This window comes from Hyperoodon ampullatus (genome assembly GCF_949752795.1).
Source record: "Hyperoodon ampullatus genome assembly, contig: scaffold_147, whole genome shotgun sequence".
NCBI classification, from domain to species: Eukaryota; Metazoa; Chordata; class Mammalia; order Artiodactyla; family Ziphiidae; genus Hyperoodon; species Hyperoodon ampullatus.
The window spans coordinates 14,522-29,042 of record NW_027640788.1 but is presented as its reverse complement, the minus strand read 5'-3'; positions in this window follow the sequence as shown (position 1 = coordinate 29,042).

Here is a 14,521-nt window from a genome sequence, read left to right as displayed (position 1 = left end):
TGGGGCTGTGTCTGGGGCTGGGGCTAGGGCTGGGGCTGGGGCTGGAGCTGAGGCTGAGGCTAAGGCTAGGGCTGTGTCTGGGGCTGGGGCTAGGCCTGGGGCTGGGACTGGGGCTAGGGCTGGGGCTGGGACTGGGGCTAGGGCTGGGGCTAGGGCTGGGGCTGGGCCTGGGGCTAGGTTTAGGGCTAGGCCCTTAGTTAGGAATAGGGTCAAGGCCTTAATTAAGGACAGTGTCAGGGCAAGGCCTAGGAGGAGCATAAAGGCCTCTATAGGATCAGCATCAGGGGCTGGGGCTCGGGCTGGGGGTGGGGTTGGGGCTAGGGCTGGGACTGTGGCTGCCACTGGGGCTAGGGCTGGGGCTAGGGCTGGGGCTGGGGCTGGGGCTTGGGCTAGGGCTGGAGCTGGGGCTAGGGGTCGGGCTAGGGCTGGGGCCTTAGTTAGCAATAGTATCAAGGCCTTAGTTAGTGTCACTGTCAGGGCCTTAGTTAGGTTTAGCATCAGAGCTTTCGTTAGGTATAATGACAGGGCCTAAGTTAGTAGTAGTGTCAAGGACTGAGTTAAGGACAGTGTGAGGGCAAGGCCTAGGAGGAGCATAAGGGCCTCTGTAGGATCAGCATCAGGGGCTGGGGTTGGCCCTGCGGCTGGGGCTAGTACGGGGGATGAGGCTGGGGCTACGGCTAGGGCTGAACCTGAGGCTAGGGCTAGGGCTGGGGCTGGGGCTAGGGCTAGGGCTCAGCCCTTAGTTAGGAATAGTGTCAAGGCCTTAGTTAGGGTCACTGTCAGGGCCATAGTTAGGGTTAGCATCAGAGCCTTCATTAGGTATAATGTGGCCCTGAGTTACAATTAGTGTCAGGGCCTTAGTGAGGGACAGTGTCAGGCCCTCGATTAGGACGAGCGTCAGAGCCTTTTTTATGTATAATGGCAGGGACACAGTTAGGAGGAGAGTCAGACCCTTAGTTAGGGACACTGTCAGGGCCGTAGTTAGGGACAGTATCACGGCCTCAGTTAGTCGTAGTGTCAAGGCCTGAGTTAAGGACAGTGTCAGGGCAAGGCCTAGGAGTAGCATAAGGGCCTTTGTAGGATAAGCACCAAAGGCTGGGGCTCGGGCTGGGGATGGGGCTGGGGCTGGGACTGGGCCTAGGGCTGGGGCTGGGGCTGGGGCTGGGGCTGGGGCTAGTGCTAGGGCTAGGCCCTTAGTTAGGAATACTGTCAAGGCCTTAGTTAGTATCACTGTCAGGGCCTTATTTCGGGTTAGCATCAGAGCTTTCGTCAGGTATAATGACAGGGCCTGAGTTAGAAATAGTGTTAGGGCCTTAGTGAGGGACAGTCTCAGGGCCTCGGTTAGGACGAGCTTCAGAGCTTTTTTTATGTATAATGGCAGGGCCAGAGTTAGGAGGACATGCAGTCCCTTATACAGGGACACTGTCAGGGCCTTAGTTAGGGACAGTATCACGGCCTGAGTTAGTAGTAGTGTCAAGGCCTGAGTTGAGGACAGTGTCAGGGCAAGGCCTAGGAGGAGCATAAGGGCCTCTGTAGGATCAGCATCAGGGGCTGGGGTTGGGCCTTGGGCTGGGGCTAGGACTGGGGCTGTGGCTGGGGTTAGGGCTAGGGCTCGGCCCTTAGTTAGGAATAGTGTCAAGGCCTTAGTTAGGGTCACTGTCAGGGCCATAGTTAGGGTTGGCATCAGAGCCTTCGTTAGGTATAATGTGGCCCTGAGTTAGAAGTAGTGTCAGGGCATTAGTGAGGGACAGTGTCAGGCCCTCGATTAGGACGAGCGTCAGAGCCTTTTTTATGTATAATGGCAGGGACACAGTTAGGAGGAGAGTCACACCCTTAGTTAGGGACACTGTCAGGGCCGTAGTGAGGGACAGTATCACGGCCTGAGTTAGTAGTAGTGTCAAGGCCTGAGTTAAGGACAGTGTCAGGGCAAGGCCTAGGAGTAGCATAAGGGCCTTTGTAGGATAAGCATCAGAGGCTGGGGCTCGGGCTGGGATTGGGGCTGGGGCTGCGGCTGGGGCTGGGCCTGGGCCGGAGCTAGGGCTGGGGCTCGGGCTAGGCCCTTAGTTAGGAATACTGTCAAGGCTTTAGTTAGTATCACTGTCAGGGCCTTATTTCGGGTTAGCATCAGAGCTTTCGTCAGGTATAATGACAGGGCCTGAGTTAGAAGTAGTGTCATGGCCTTAGTGAGGGAGTCTCAGGGCCTCAGTTAGGACGAGCTTCAGAGCTTTTTTTATGTATAATGGCAGGGCCACAGTTAGGAGGACATTCATTCCCTTATACAGGGACAATGTCAGGGCCTTAGGGACAGTATCACGGCCTGATTTAGTAGTAGTGTCAAGGCCTGAGTTGAGGACAGTGTCAGGGCAAGGCCTAGGAGGAGCATAAGGGCCTCTGTAGGATCAGCATCAGGTGCTGGGGTTGGGCCTTGGGCTGGGGCTAGGACTGGGGCTGTGGCTGGGGCTAGGGGTTGGGCTACGGCTGGGGCCTTAGTTAGGAATAGTGTCAAGGCCTTAGTGTCACTGTCAGGGCCTTAGTTAGGGTTAGCATCAGAGCTTTCGTTAGGTATAATAACAGGGCCTGAGTTAGAAGTAGTGTCAGGGCCTTAGTGAGGGACAGTCTCAGGGCCTCAGTTAGGACGACCGTCAGAGCTTTTTATATGTATAATGGCAGGGCCAGAGTTAGGAGGACATTCAGTCCCTTATTCAGGGACACTGTCAGGGCCTTAGGGACAGTATCACGGCCTGAGTTAGTAGTAGTGTCAAGGCCTGAGTTAAGGACAGTGTCAGGGCAAGGCCTAGGAGGAGCATAAGGGTCTCTGTGGGATCAGCATCAGGGGCTGGGGTTGGGCCTGGGGCTGGGGCTGCGGCTGGGGCTGGGGCTGGGGCCAGAGCTAGGGCTGGGGCTGGGGCTGGGGCTAGGTTTAGGGCTAGGCCCTTAGTTAGGAATAGGGTCAAGGCCTTACTTAAGGACAGTGTCAGGGCAAGGCCTAGGAGGAGCATAAAGGCCTCTATAGGATCAGCATCAGGGGCTGGGGCTGCGGCTGGGGCTGGACCTGGGGCCTTAGTTAGAAATAGTGTCAAGGCCTTAGTTACCACATTGTCAGGGGAAGGCCTAGGAGGATCGTAAGGGCCTCTATAGGATCAGCATCAGGGGCTGGGGCTGGGGCTGGGGTTCGGGCTAGGGCTGGGACTGCGGCTGCGGCTGGGGCTAGGGCTGGGGCCTTAGTTACGAATAGTGTCAAGGCCTTAGTTAGTGTCACTGTCAGGGCCTTAGTTAGGTTTAGCATCAGAGCTTTCGTTAGGTATAATGACAGGGCCTGAGTTAGAAGTAGTGTCAGGGCCTGAGTTAAGGACAGTGTCAGGGCAAGGCCTAGGAGGAGCATAAAGGCCTCTATAGGATCAGCATCAGGGGCTGGGGCTGCGGCTGGGGCTGGACCTGGGGCCTTAGTTAGAAATAGTGTCAAGGCCTTAGTTACCACATTGTCAGGCGAACGCCTAGAAGGATCATAAGGGCCTCTATAGGATCAGCATCAGGGGCTGGGGCTTGGGCTGGGGGTGGGGTTGGGGCTAGGGCTGGGACTGCGGCTGCCGCTGGGGCTAGGGCTGGGGCTGGGGCTGGGGCTTGGGCTAGGGCTGGAGCTGGGGCTAGGGGTCGGGCTAGGGCTGGGGCCTTAGTTAGCAATAGTATCAAGGCCTTAGTTAGTGTCACTGTCAGGGCCTTAGTTAGGTTTAGCATCAGAGCTTTCGTTAGGTATAATGACAGGGCCTAAGTTAGTAGTAGTGTCAAGGACTGAGTTAAGGACAGTGTGAGGGCAAGGCCTAGGAGGAGCATAAGGGCCTCTGTAGGATCAGCATCAGGGGCTGGGGTTGGGCCTGTGGCTGGGGCTAGTACGGGGGCTGAGGCTGGGGCTAGGGCTAGGGCTGAGCCTGAGGCTAGGGCTCGGGGTGGGGCTGGGGCTAGGGCTGGGGCTCGGCCCTTAGTTAGGAATAGTGTCAAGGCCTTAGTTAGGGTCACTGTCAGAGCCATAGTTAGGGTTAGCATCAGAGCCTTCGTTAGGTATAATGTGGCCCTGAGTTAGAATTAGTGTCAGGGCCTTAGTGAGGGACAGTGTCAGGCCCTCGATTAGGACGAGCGTCAGAGCCTTTTTTATGTATAATGGCAGGGACACAGTTAGGAGGAGAGTCAGACCCTTAGTTAGGGACACTGTCAGGGCCGTAGTTAGGGACAGTATCACGGCCTCAGTTAGTCGTAGTGTCAAGGCCTGAGTTAAGGACAGTGTCAGGGCAAGGCCTAGGAGTAGCATAAGGGCCTTTGTAGGATAAGCACCAAAGGCTGGGGCTCGGGCTGGGGATGGGGCTGGGGCTGGGACTGGGCCTAGGGCTGGGGCTGGGGCTGGGGCTGGGGCTGGGGCTAGTGCTAGGGCTAGGCCCTTAGTTAGGAATACTGTCAAGGCCTTAGTTAGTATCACTGTCAGGGCCTTATTTCGGGTTAGCATCAGAGCTTTCGTCAGGTATAATGACAGGGCCTGAGTTAGAAGTAGTGTCAGGGCCTTACTGAGGGACAGTCTCAGGGCCTCGGTTAGGACGAGCGTCAGAGCTATTTTTATGTATAATGGCAGGGACACAGTTAGGAGGACATTCATTCCCTTATACAGGGACACTGTCAGGGCCTTAGTTAGGGACAGTATCATGGCCTGAGTTAGTAGTAGTGTCAAGGCCTGAGTTGAGGACAGTGTCAGGGCAAGGCCTAGGAGGAGCATAAGGGCCTCTGTAGGATCAGCATCAGGTGCTGGGGTTGGGCCTTGGGCTGGGGCTAGGACTGGGGCTGTGGCTGGGGCTAGGGGTTGGGCTACGGCTGGGGCCTTAGTTAGGAATAGTGTCAAGGCCTTAGTTAGTGTCACTGTCAGGGCCTTAGTTAGGGTTAGCATCAGAGCTTTCCTTAGGTATAATAACAGGGCCTGAGTTAGAAGTAGTGTCAGGGCCTTAGTGAGGGACAGTCTCAGGGCCTCAGTTAGGACGAGCGTCAGAGCTTTTTATATGTATAATGGCAGGGCCAGAGTTAGGAGGACATTCAGTCCCTTATTCAGGGACACTGTCAGGGCCTTAGGGACAGTATCACGGCCTGAGTTAGTAGTAGTGTCAAGGCCTGAGTTAAGGACAGTGTCAGGGCAAGGCCTAGGAGGAGCATAAGGGTCTCTGTAGGATCAGCATCAGGGGCTGGGGTTGGGCCTGGGGCTGGGGCTGGGGCTGGGGCTGGGGCCAGGGCTAGGGCTGGGGCTGGGGCTGGGGCTAGGGCTGGGGCTGGGGCTGGAGCTGAGGCTGAGGCTAAGGCTAGGGCTGTGTCTGGGGCTAGGGCTAGGCCTGGGGCTGGGACTGGGGCTAGGCCTGGGGCTGGGACTAGGGATAGGGCTGGGGCTAGGGCTGGGGCTGGGCCTGGGGCTAGGTTTAGGGCTAGGCCCTTAGTTAGGAATAGGGTCAAGGCCTTACTTAAGGACAGTGTCAGGGCAAGGCCTAGGAGGAGCATAAAGGCCTCTATAGGATCAGCATCAGGGGCTGGGGCTGCGGCTGGGGCTGGACCTGGGGCCTTAGTTAGAAATAGTGTCAAGGCCTTAGTTACCACATTGTCAGGGGAAGGCCTAGGAGGATCGTAAGGGCCTCTATAGGATCAGCATCAGGGGCTGGGGCTGGGGCTGGGGTTCGGGCTAGGGCTGGGACTGCGGCTGCGGCTGGGGCTAGGGCTGGGGCCTTAGTTACCAATAGTGTCAAGGCCTTAGTTAGTGTCACTGTCAGGGCCTTAGTTAGGTTTAGCATCAGAGCTTTCATTAGGTATAATGACAGGGCCTGAGTTAGAAGTAGTGTCAGGGCCTGAGTTAAGGACAGTGTCAGGGCAAGGCCTAGGAGGAGCATAAAGGCCTCTATAGGATCAGCATCAGGGGCTGGGGCTGCGGCTGGGGCTGGACCTGGGGCCTTAGTTAGAAATAGTGTCAAGGCCTTAGTTACCACATTGTCAGGCGAACGCCTAGAAGGATCATAAGGGCCTCTATAGGATCAGCATCAGGGGCTGGGGCTTGGGCTGGGGGTGGGGTTGGGGCTAGGGCTGGGACTGCGGCTGCCGCTGGGGCTAGGGCTGGGGCTGGGGCTGGGGCTTGGGCTAGGGCTGGAGCTGGGGCTAGGGGTCGGGCTAGGGCTGGGGCCTTAGTTAGCAATAGTATCAAGGCCTTAGTTAGTGTCACTGTCAGGGCCTTAGTTAGGTTTAGCATCAGAGCTTTCGTTAGGTATAATGACAGGGCCTAAGTTAGTAGTAGTGTCAAGGACTGAGTTAAGGACAGTGTGAGGGCAAGGCCTAGGAGGAGCATAAGGGCCTCTGTAGGATCAGCATCAGGGGCTGGGGTTGGGCCTGTGGCTGGGGCTAGTACGGGGGCTGAGGCTGGGGCTAGGGCTAGGGCTGAGCCTGAGGCTAGGGCTCGGGGTGGGGCTGGGGCTAGGGCTGGGGCTCGGCCCTTAGTTAGGAATAGTGTCAAGGCCTTAGTTAGGGTCACTGTCAGAGCCATAGTTAGGGTTAGCATCAGAGCCTTCGTTAGGTATAATGTGGCCCTGAGTTAGAAGTAGTGTCAGGGCCTTACTGAGGGACACTCTCAGGGCCTCAGTTAGGACGAGCGTCAGAGCTATTTTTATGTATAATGGCAGGGCCACAGTTAGGAGGACATTCATTCCCTTATACAGGGACACTGTCATGGCCTTAGTTAGGGACAGTATCACGGCCTGAGTTAGAAGTAGTGTCAAGGCCTGAGTTGAGGACAGTGTCAGGGCAAGGCCTAGGAGGAGCATAAGGGCCTCTGTAGGATCAGCATCAGGTGCTGGGGTTGGGCCTTGGGCTGGGGCTAGGACTGGGGCTGTGGCTGGGGCTAGGGGTTGGGCTACGGCTGGGGCCTTAGTTAGGAATAGTGTCAAGGCCTTAGTTAGTGTCACTGTCAGGGCCTTAGTTAGGGTTAGCATCAGAGCTTTCCTTAGGTATAATAACAGGGCCTGAGTTAGAAGTAGTGTCAGGGCCTTAGTGAGGGACAGTCTCAGGGCCTCAGTTAGGACGAGCATCAGAGCTTTTTATATGTATAATGGCAGGGCCAGAGTTAGGAGGACATTCAGTCCCTTATTCAGGGACACTGTCAGGGCCTTAGGGACAGTATCACGGCCTGAGTTAGTAGTAGTGTCAAGGCCTGAGTTAAGGACAGTGTCATGGAAAGGCATAGGAGTAGCATAAGGGCCTTTGTAGGATAAGCAACAGAGGCTGGGGCTAGGGCGGGGGCTGGGGCTAGGGCTGGGGCTGGGACTGAGGCTAGGGCTGGGGCTAGGGCTGGGCCTGGGCCTGGGCCTGGGACTGCGGCTGCGTGGGGCTGGCGCTGGGGCTGGGGCCTTAGTTAGAAATAGTGACAATGCCTTAGTTAAGGACAGTGTCAGGGAAAGGCCTAGGAGGAGCATAAGGGCCTCTGTAGGATTAGGGGTGGGGGCTGGGGCTGGGGTTGGGGCTGGGGCTGGGGCTAGGGCTGGGGCTGGGACTGGGGCTAGGGCTGGGGCTGGGACTGGAGCTAGGGCTGGGGCTAGGGCTAGGGCTAGGCCCTTAGTTAGGAAGAGTGTCAAGGCCTTAGTTAGTGTCACTGTCACGGCCTTAGTGAGGGTTACCATAAGAGCTTTCGTTAGGTATAATGACAGGGCCTGAGTTACAAGTAGTGTTAGGGCCTTAGAGAAGGACAGTCTCAGGGCCTCGCGAAGGACGGGCGTCAGAGCTTTTTTTGTGTATAATGGCAGGGCCAGAGTTAGGAGGACATTCAGTTCCTTAGACAGGGACACTGTCAGGGCCTTAGTTAGGGACAGTATCACGGCCTGAGTTAGTAGTAGTGTCAAGGCCTGAGTTAAGGACAGTGTCAGGGCAAGGCCTAGGAGGAGCATAAGGGCCTCTGTAGGATCAGCATCAGGACCTGGGGTTGGGCCTGGGGCTGGGGCTAGGGCAGGGGCTGGGGCTGGGGCTGGGGCTGGGGCTGGGGCTGGGGCTGGGGCTGGGGCTGCGGCTGGGACTGGGGCTAGGGCTGGGGCTAGGGCTGGGGCTAGGGCTGGGGCTAGGTTTAGGTCTAGGCCCTTATTTAGGAATAGTGTCAAGGCCTTAGTTAGGGACACTGTCAGGGCCATAGTTAGGGTTAGCATCACAGCCTTCGTTAGGTATAATGTGGCCCTGAGTTAGAAGTAGTGTCAGGGCCTTAGTGAGGGACAGTGTCAGGCCCTCGATTAGGACGAGCGTCAGAGCCTTTTTTATGTATAATGGCAGGGCCAGAGTTAGGTGGAGAGTCAAACCCTTAGTTAGGGACACTGACAGGGCCAGAGTTAGGAGGAGAGTCAGACCCTTAGTTAGGGACACTGTCAGGGCCTTAGTTAGGGACAGTATCACGGCCTGAGTTAGTAGTAGTGTCAAGACCTGAGTTAAGGACAGTGTCAGGGCAAGGCCTAGGAGGACCATAAGGGCCTCTGTAGGATCAGCGTCAGGGGTTGGGTTTGGGCCTGGGGCTGGGGCTAGGACTGGGGCTGTGCCTGGAGCTAGGGCTAGGGCTGGGCCTGGGGCTTGGGCTGGAGCTGGGGCTGGGGCTAGGCCCTTAGTTAGGAATAGTGTCAAGGCCTTACTTAGGGTCACTGTCAGGGCCATAGTTAGGGTTACAATCAGAGCCTTCGTTAGGTATAATGTGTCCCTGAGTTAGAAGTAGTGTCAGGGCCTTAGTGAGGGACAGTGTCAGGCCCTCGATTAGGATGAGCGTCAGAGCCATTTTTATGTATAATGGCAGGGACACAGTTAGGAGGGGAGTCAGGCCCTTAGTTAGGGACACTGTCTGGGCCGTATTTAGGGACAGTATCACGGCCTGAGTTAGTAGTAGTGTCAAGGCCTGAGTTAAGGACAGTGTCACGGAAAGGCCTAAGAGTAGCATAAGGGCCTTTAGAGGATAAGCATAAGAGGCTGGGGCTGGGGCTGGCTTTGGGGCTGGGGCTGGGACTAGGGCTAGGGCTAGGCCCTTAGTTAGGAATAGTGTCAAGGCCTTAGTTAGTGTCACTGTCAGGGCCTTAGTTACGGTTAGCATCAGAGCTTTCGTTAGGTATAATGACAGGGCCTGAGTTACAAGTAGTGTTAGGGCCTTAGTGAAGGACAGTCTCAGGGCCTCGGTTAGGACGAGCATCAGAGCTTTTTTTATGTATAATGGCAGGGCCAGAGTTAGGAGGACATTCAGTCCCTTAGACAGGGACACTGTCAGGGCCTTAGTTAGGGTCAGTATCATGGCCTGAGTTAGTAGTAGTGTCAAGGCCTGAGTTAAGGACAGTGTCAGGGCAAGGCCTAGGCGGAGCATAAGGGCCTCTGTAGGATCAGCATCAGGGGCTGGGGTTGGGCCTGGGGCTGGGGCTAGGGCTGGGGCTAAGTCTGGGGCTAGGGCTAGGGCTAGGGTTGTGGCTGGGGCTGGGGCTGGAGCTGGGGCTGAGGCTAAGGCTAGGGCTGGGTCTGGGGCTAGGGCTAGGGCTGGGGCTGGGGCTGGGACTGGGGCTATGGCTTGGGCTAGGGCTGGGGCTGGGCCTGGGGCTAGGTTTAGGGCTAGGCCCTTAGTTAGGAATAGGGTCAAGGCCTTCCTTAAGGACAGTGTCAGGGCAAGGCCTAGGAGGAGCATAAAGGGCTCTATAGGATCAGCATCAGGGGCTGGGGCTGCGGCTGGGGCTGGACCTGGGGCCTTAGTTAGAAATAGTGTCAAGGCCTTAGTTACCACATTGTCAGGGGAAGGCCTAGGAGGATCATAAGGGCCTCTATAGGATCAGCATCAGGGGCTAGGGCTAGGGCTGGGGCTGGGGCTTGGGTTGGGTTTGGGGCTAGGGCTGGGGCTGCGGCTGAGGCTAGGGCTGGGGCTGGGGCTTGGGCTAGGGCTGGAGCTGGGGCTAGGGCTGGAGCTTGGGCTAGGGGTCGGGCTAGGGCTGGGGCCTTAGTTACCAATAGTGTCAAGGCCTTACTTAGTGTCACTGTCAGGGCCTTAGTTAGGTTTAGCATCAGAGCTTTCCTTAGGTATAATCACAGGGCCTGAGTTAGTAGTAGTGTCAAGGCCTGAGTTAAAGACAGTGTCAGGGCAAGGCCTAGGCGGAGCATAAGGGCCTCTGTAGGATCAGCATCAGGGGCTGCGGTTGGGCCTGGGGCTGTGGGTGGGGCTAGGGCTGGGCCTGGGGCTAGGGCTGAGGATGGGGTTTGGGCTGGGGCTAGGGCTAGGGCTCAGCCCTCAGTTAGGAATAGGGTCAAGGCCTTAGTTAGGGTCACTGTCAGGGCCATAGTTAGGGTTAGCATCAGAGCCTTCGTTAGGTATAAGGTGGCCCTGAGTTAGAAGTAGGGTCAGGGCCTTAGTGAGGGACAGTGTCAGGCCCTCAATTAGAACGAGCGTCAGAGCCCTTTTTATGTATAATCGCAGGGACACAGTTAGGAGGAGAGTCACACCCTTAGTTAGGGACACTGTCAGGGCCGTAGTGAGGGACAGTATCACAGCCTGAGTTAGTAGAAGTGTCAAGGCCTGAGTTAAGGACAGTGTCAGGGCAAGGCCTAGGAGTAGCATAAGGGCCTTTGTAGGATAAGCATAAGAGGCTGGGGCTCGGACTGGGGTTGGGGCTGGGGCTAGGTTTAGGGCTAGGCCCTTAGTTAGGAATAGGGTCAAGGCCTTACTTAATGACACTGTCAGGGCAAGGCCTAGGAGGAGGATAAAGGCCTCTATAGGATCAGCATCAGGGGCTGGGGCTGCGGCTGCGGCTGGACCTGGGGCCTTAGTTAGAAATAGTGTCAAGGCCTTAGTTACCACATTGTCAGGGGAAGCCCTAGGAGGATCATAAGGGCCTCTATAGGATCAGCATCAGGGGCTAGGGCTGAAGCTGGGGCTGGGCCTGGGGCTGGGGCTAGGGCTGGGACTGCGGCTGCGGCTGGGGCTAGGGGTCGGGCTAGGGCTGGGCCTTAGTTAGGAATAGTGTCAAGGCCTTAGTTAGCGTCACTGTCAGGGCCTTAGTTAGGTTTAGCAACAGAGCTTTCGTTAGGTATAATGACAGGGCCTGAGTTAGTAGTAGTGTCAGGGCCTTAGTGAGGGACACTCTCTGGGCCTCGGTTAGGACGAGCGTCAGAGCTTTTTTTATGTATAATGGCAGGGCCAGAGTTAGGAGGACATTCAGTCCCTTATTCAGGGACACTGTCAGGGCCTTAGGGACAGTATCACGGCCTGAGTTAGTAGTAGTGTCAAGGCCTGAGTTAAGGACAGTGTCACGGCAAGGCCTAGGAGGAGCATAAGGGTCTCTGTAGGATCAGCATCAGGGGCTGGGGTTGGGCCTGGGGCTGGGGCTGGGGCTGGGGCTAGGGCTGGGGCTGGGGCTGGAGCTGAGGCTGAGGCTAAGGCTAGGGCTGTGTCTGGGGCTGGGGCTACGGCTGGGGCTGGGACTGGGGCTAGGGCTGGGGCTGGGACTGGGGCTAGGGCTGGGGCTGGGACTGGGGCTAGGGCTGGGGCTGGGACTGGGGCTAGGGCTGGGGCTAGGTTTAGGGCTAGGCCCTTAGTTAGGAATAGGGTCAAGGCCTTAATTAAGGACAGTGTCAGGGCAAGGCCTAGGAGGAGCATAAAGGCCTCTATAGGATCAGCATCAGGGGCTGGGGCTGCGGCTGGGGCTGGACCTGGGGCCTTAGTTAGAAATAGTGTCAAGGCCTTAGTTACCACATTGTCAGGGGAAGGCCTAGGAGGATCATAAGGGCCTCTATAGGATCAGCATCAGGGGCTAGGGCTGAAGCTGGGGCTGGGCCTGGGGCTGGGGCTAGGGCTGGGACTGCGGCTGCGGCTGGGGCTAGGGGTCGGGCTAGGGCTGGGCCTTAGTTAGGAATAGTGTCAAGGCCTTAGTTAGCGTCACTGTCAGGGCCTTAGTTAGGTTTAGCAACAGAGCTTTCGTTAGGTATAATGACAGGGCCTGAGTTAGTAGTAGTGTCAGGGCCTTAGTGAGGGACACTCTCTGGGCCTCGGTTAGGACGAGCGTCAGAGCTTTTTTTATGTATAATGGCAGGGCCAGAGTTAGGAGGACATTCAGTCCCTTATTCAGGGACACTATCAGGGCCTTAGGGACAGTATCACGGCCTGAGTTAGTAGTAGTGTCAAGGCCTGAGTTAAGGACAGTGTCACGGCAAGGCCTAGGAGGAGCATAAGGGTCTCTGTAGGATCAGCATCAGGGGCTGGGTTTGGGCCTGGGGCTGGGGCTGGGGCTGGGGCTGGGGCCGGGGCTAGGGCTGGGGCTGGGGCTGGGGCTAGGGCTGGGGCTGGGGCTGGAGCTGAGGCTGAGGCTAAGGCTAGGGCTGTGTCTGGGGCTGGGGCTAGGGCTGGGGCTGGGACTGGGGCTAGGGCTGGGGCTGGGACTGGGGCTAGGGCTGGGGCTAGGGCTGGGGCTGGGCCTGGGGCTAGGTTTAGGGCTAGGCCCTTAGTTAGGAATAGGGTCAAGGCCTTAATTAAGGACAGTGTCAGGGCAAGGCCTAGGAGGAGCATAAAGGCCTCTATAGGATCAGCATCAGGGGCTGGGGCTGGGGCTCGGGCTAGGGGTGGGGTTGGGGCTAGGGCTGGGACTGTGGCTGCCACTGGGGCTAGGGCTGGGGCTAGGGCTGGGGCTGGGGCTGGGGCTTGGGCTAGGGCTGGAGCTGGGGCTAGGGGTCGGGCTAGGGCTGGGGCCTTAGTTAGCAATAGTATCAAGGCCTTAGTTAGTGTCACTGTCAGGGCCTTAGTTAGGTTTAGCATCAGAGCTTTCGTTAGGTATAATGACAGGGCCTAAGTTAGTAGTAGTGTCAAGGCCTGAGTTAAGGACAGTGTGAGGGCAAGGCCTAGGAGGAGCATAAGGGCCTCTGTAGGATCAGCATCAGGGGCTGGGGTTGGCCATGCGGCTGGGGCTAGTACGGGGGCTGAGGCTGGGGCTACGGCTAGGGCTGAACCTGAGGATAGGGCTCGGGCTGGGGCTGGGGCTAGGTCTAGGGCTAGGGCTCAGCCCTTAGTTAGGAATAGTGTCAAGGCCTTAGTTAGGGTCACTGTCAGGGCCATAGTTAGGGTTAGCATCAGAGCCTTCGTTAGGTATAATGTGGCCCTGAGTTACAATTAGTGTCAGGGCCTTAGTGAGGGACAGTGTCAGGCCCTCGATTAGGACGAGCGTCAGAGCCTTTTTTATGTATAATGGCAGGGACACAGTTAGGAGGAGAGTCAGACCCTTAGTTAGGGACACTGTCAGGGCCGTAGTTAGGGACAGTATCACGGCCTCAGTTAGTCGTAGTGTCAAGGCCTGAGTTAAGGACAGTGTCAGGGCAAGGCCTAGGAGTAGCATAAGGGCCTTTGTAGGATAAGCACCAAAGGCTGGGGCTCGGGCTGGGGATGGGGCTGGGGCTGGGACTGGGCCTAGGGCTGGGGCTGGGGCTGGGGCTGGGGCTAGTGCTAGGGCTAGGCCCTTAGTTAGGAATACTGTCAAGGCCTTAGTTAGTATCACTGTCAGGGCCTTATTTCGGGTTAGCATCAGAGCTTTCGTCAGGTATAATGACAGGGCCTGAGTTAGAAATAGTGTTAGGGCCTTAGTGAGGGACAGTCTCAGGGCCTCGGTTAGGACGAGCTTCAGAGCTTTTTTTATGTATAATGGCAGGGCCAGAGTTAGGAGGACATGCAGTCCCTTATACAGGGACACTGTCAGGGCCTTAGTTAGGGACAGTATCACGGCCTGAGTTAGTAGTAGTGTCAAGGCCTGAGTTGAGGACAGTGTCAGGGCAAGGCCTAGGAGGAGCATAAGGGCCTCTGTAGGATCAGCATCAGGGGCTGGGGTTGGGCCTTGGGCTGGGGCTAGGACTGGGGCTGTGGCTGGGGTTAGGGCTAGGGCTCGGCCCTTAGTTAGGAATAGTGTCAAGGCCTTAGTTAGGGTCACTGTCAGGGCCATAGTTAGGGTTGGCATCAGAGCCTTCGTTAGGTATAATGTGGCCCTGAGTTAGAAGTAGTGTCAGGGCATTAGTGAGGGACAGTGTCAGGCCCTCGATTAGGACGAGCGTCAGAGCCTTTTTTATGTATAATGGCAGGGCCACAGTTAGGAGGAGAGTCACACCCTTAGTTAGGGACACTGTCAGGGCCGTAGTGAGGGACAGTATCACGGCCTGAGTTAGTAGTAGTGTCAAGGCCTGAGTTAAGGACAGTGTCAGGGCAAGGCCTAGGAGTAGCATAAGGGCCTTTGTAGGATAAGCATCAGAGGCTGGGGCTCGGGCTGGGATTGGGGCTGGGGCTGCGGCTGGGGCTGGGCCTGGGCCGGAGCTAGGGCTGGGGCTCGGGCTAGGCCCTTAGTTAGGAATACTGTCAAGGCTTTAGTTAGTATCACTGTCAGGGCCTTATTTCGGGTTAGCATCAGAGCTTTCGTCAGGTATAATGACAGGGCCTGAGTTAGAAGTAGTGTCATGGCCTTAGTGAGGGAGTCTCAGGGCCTCAGTTAGGACGAGC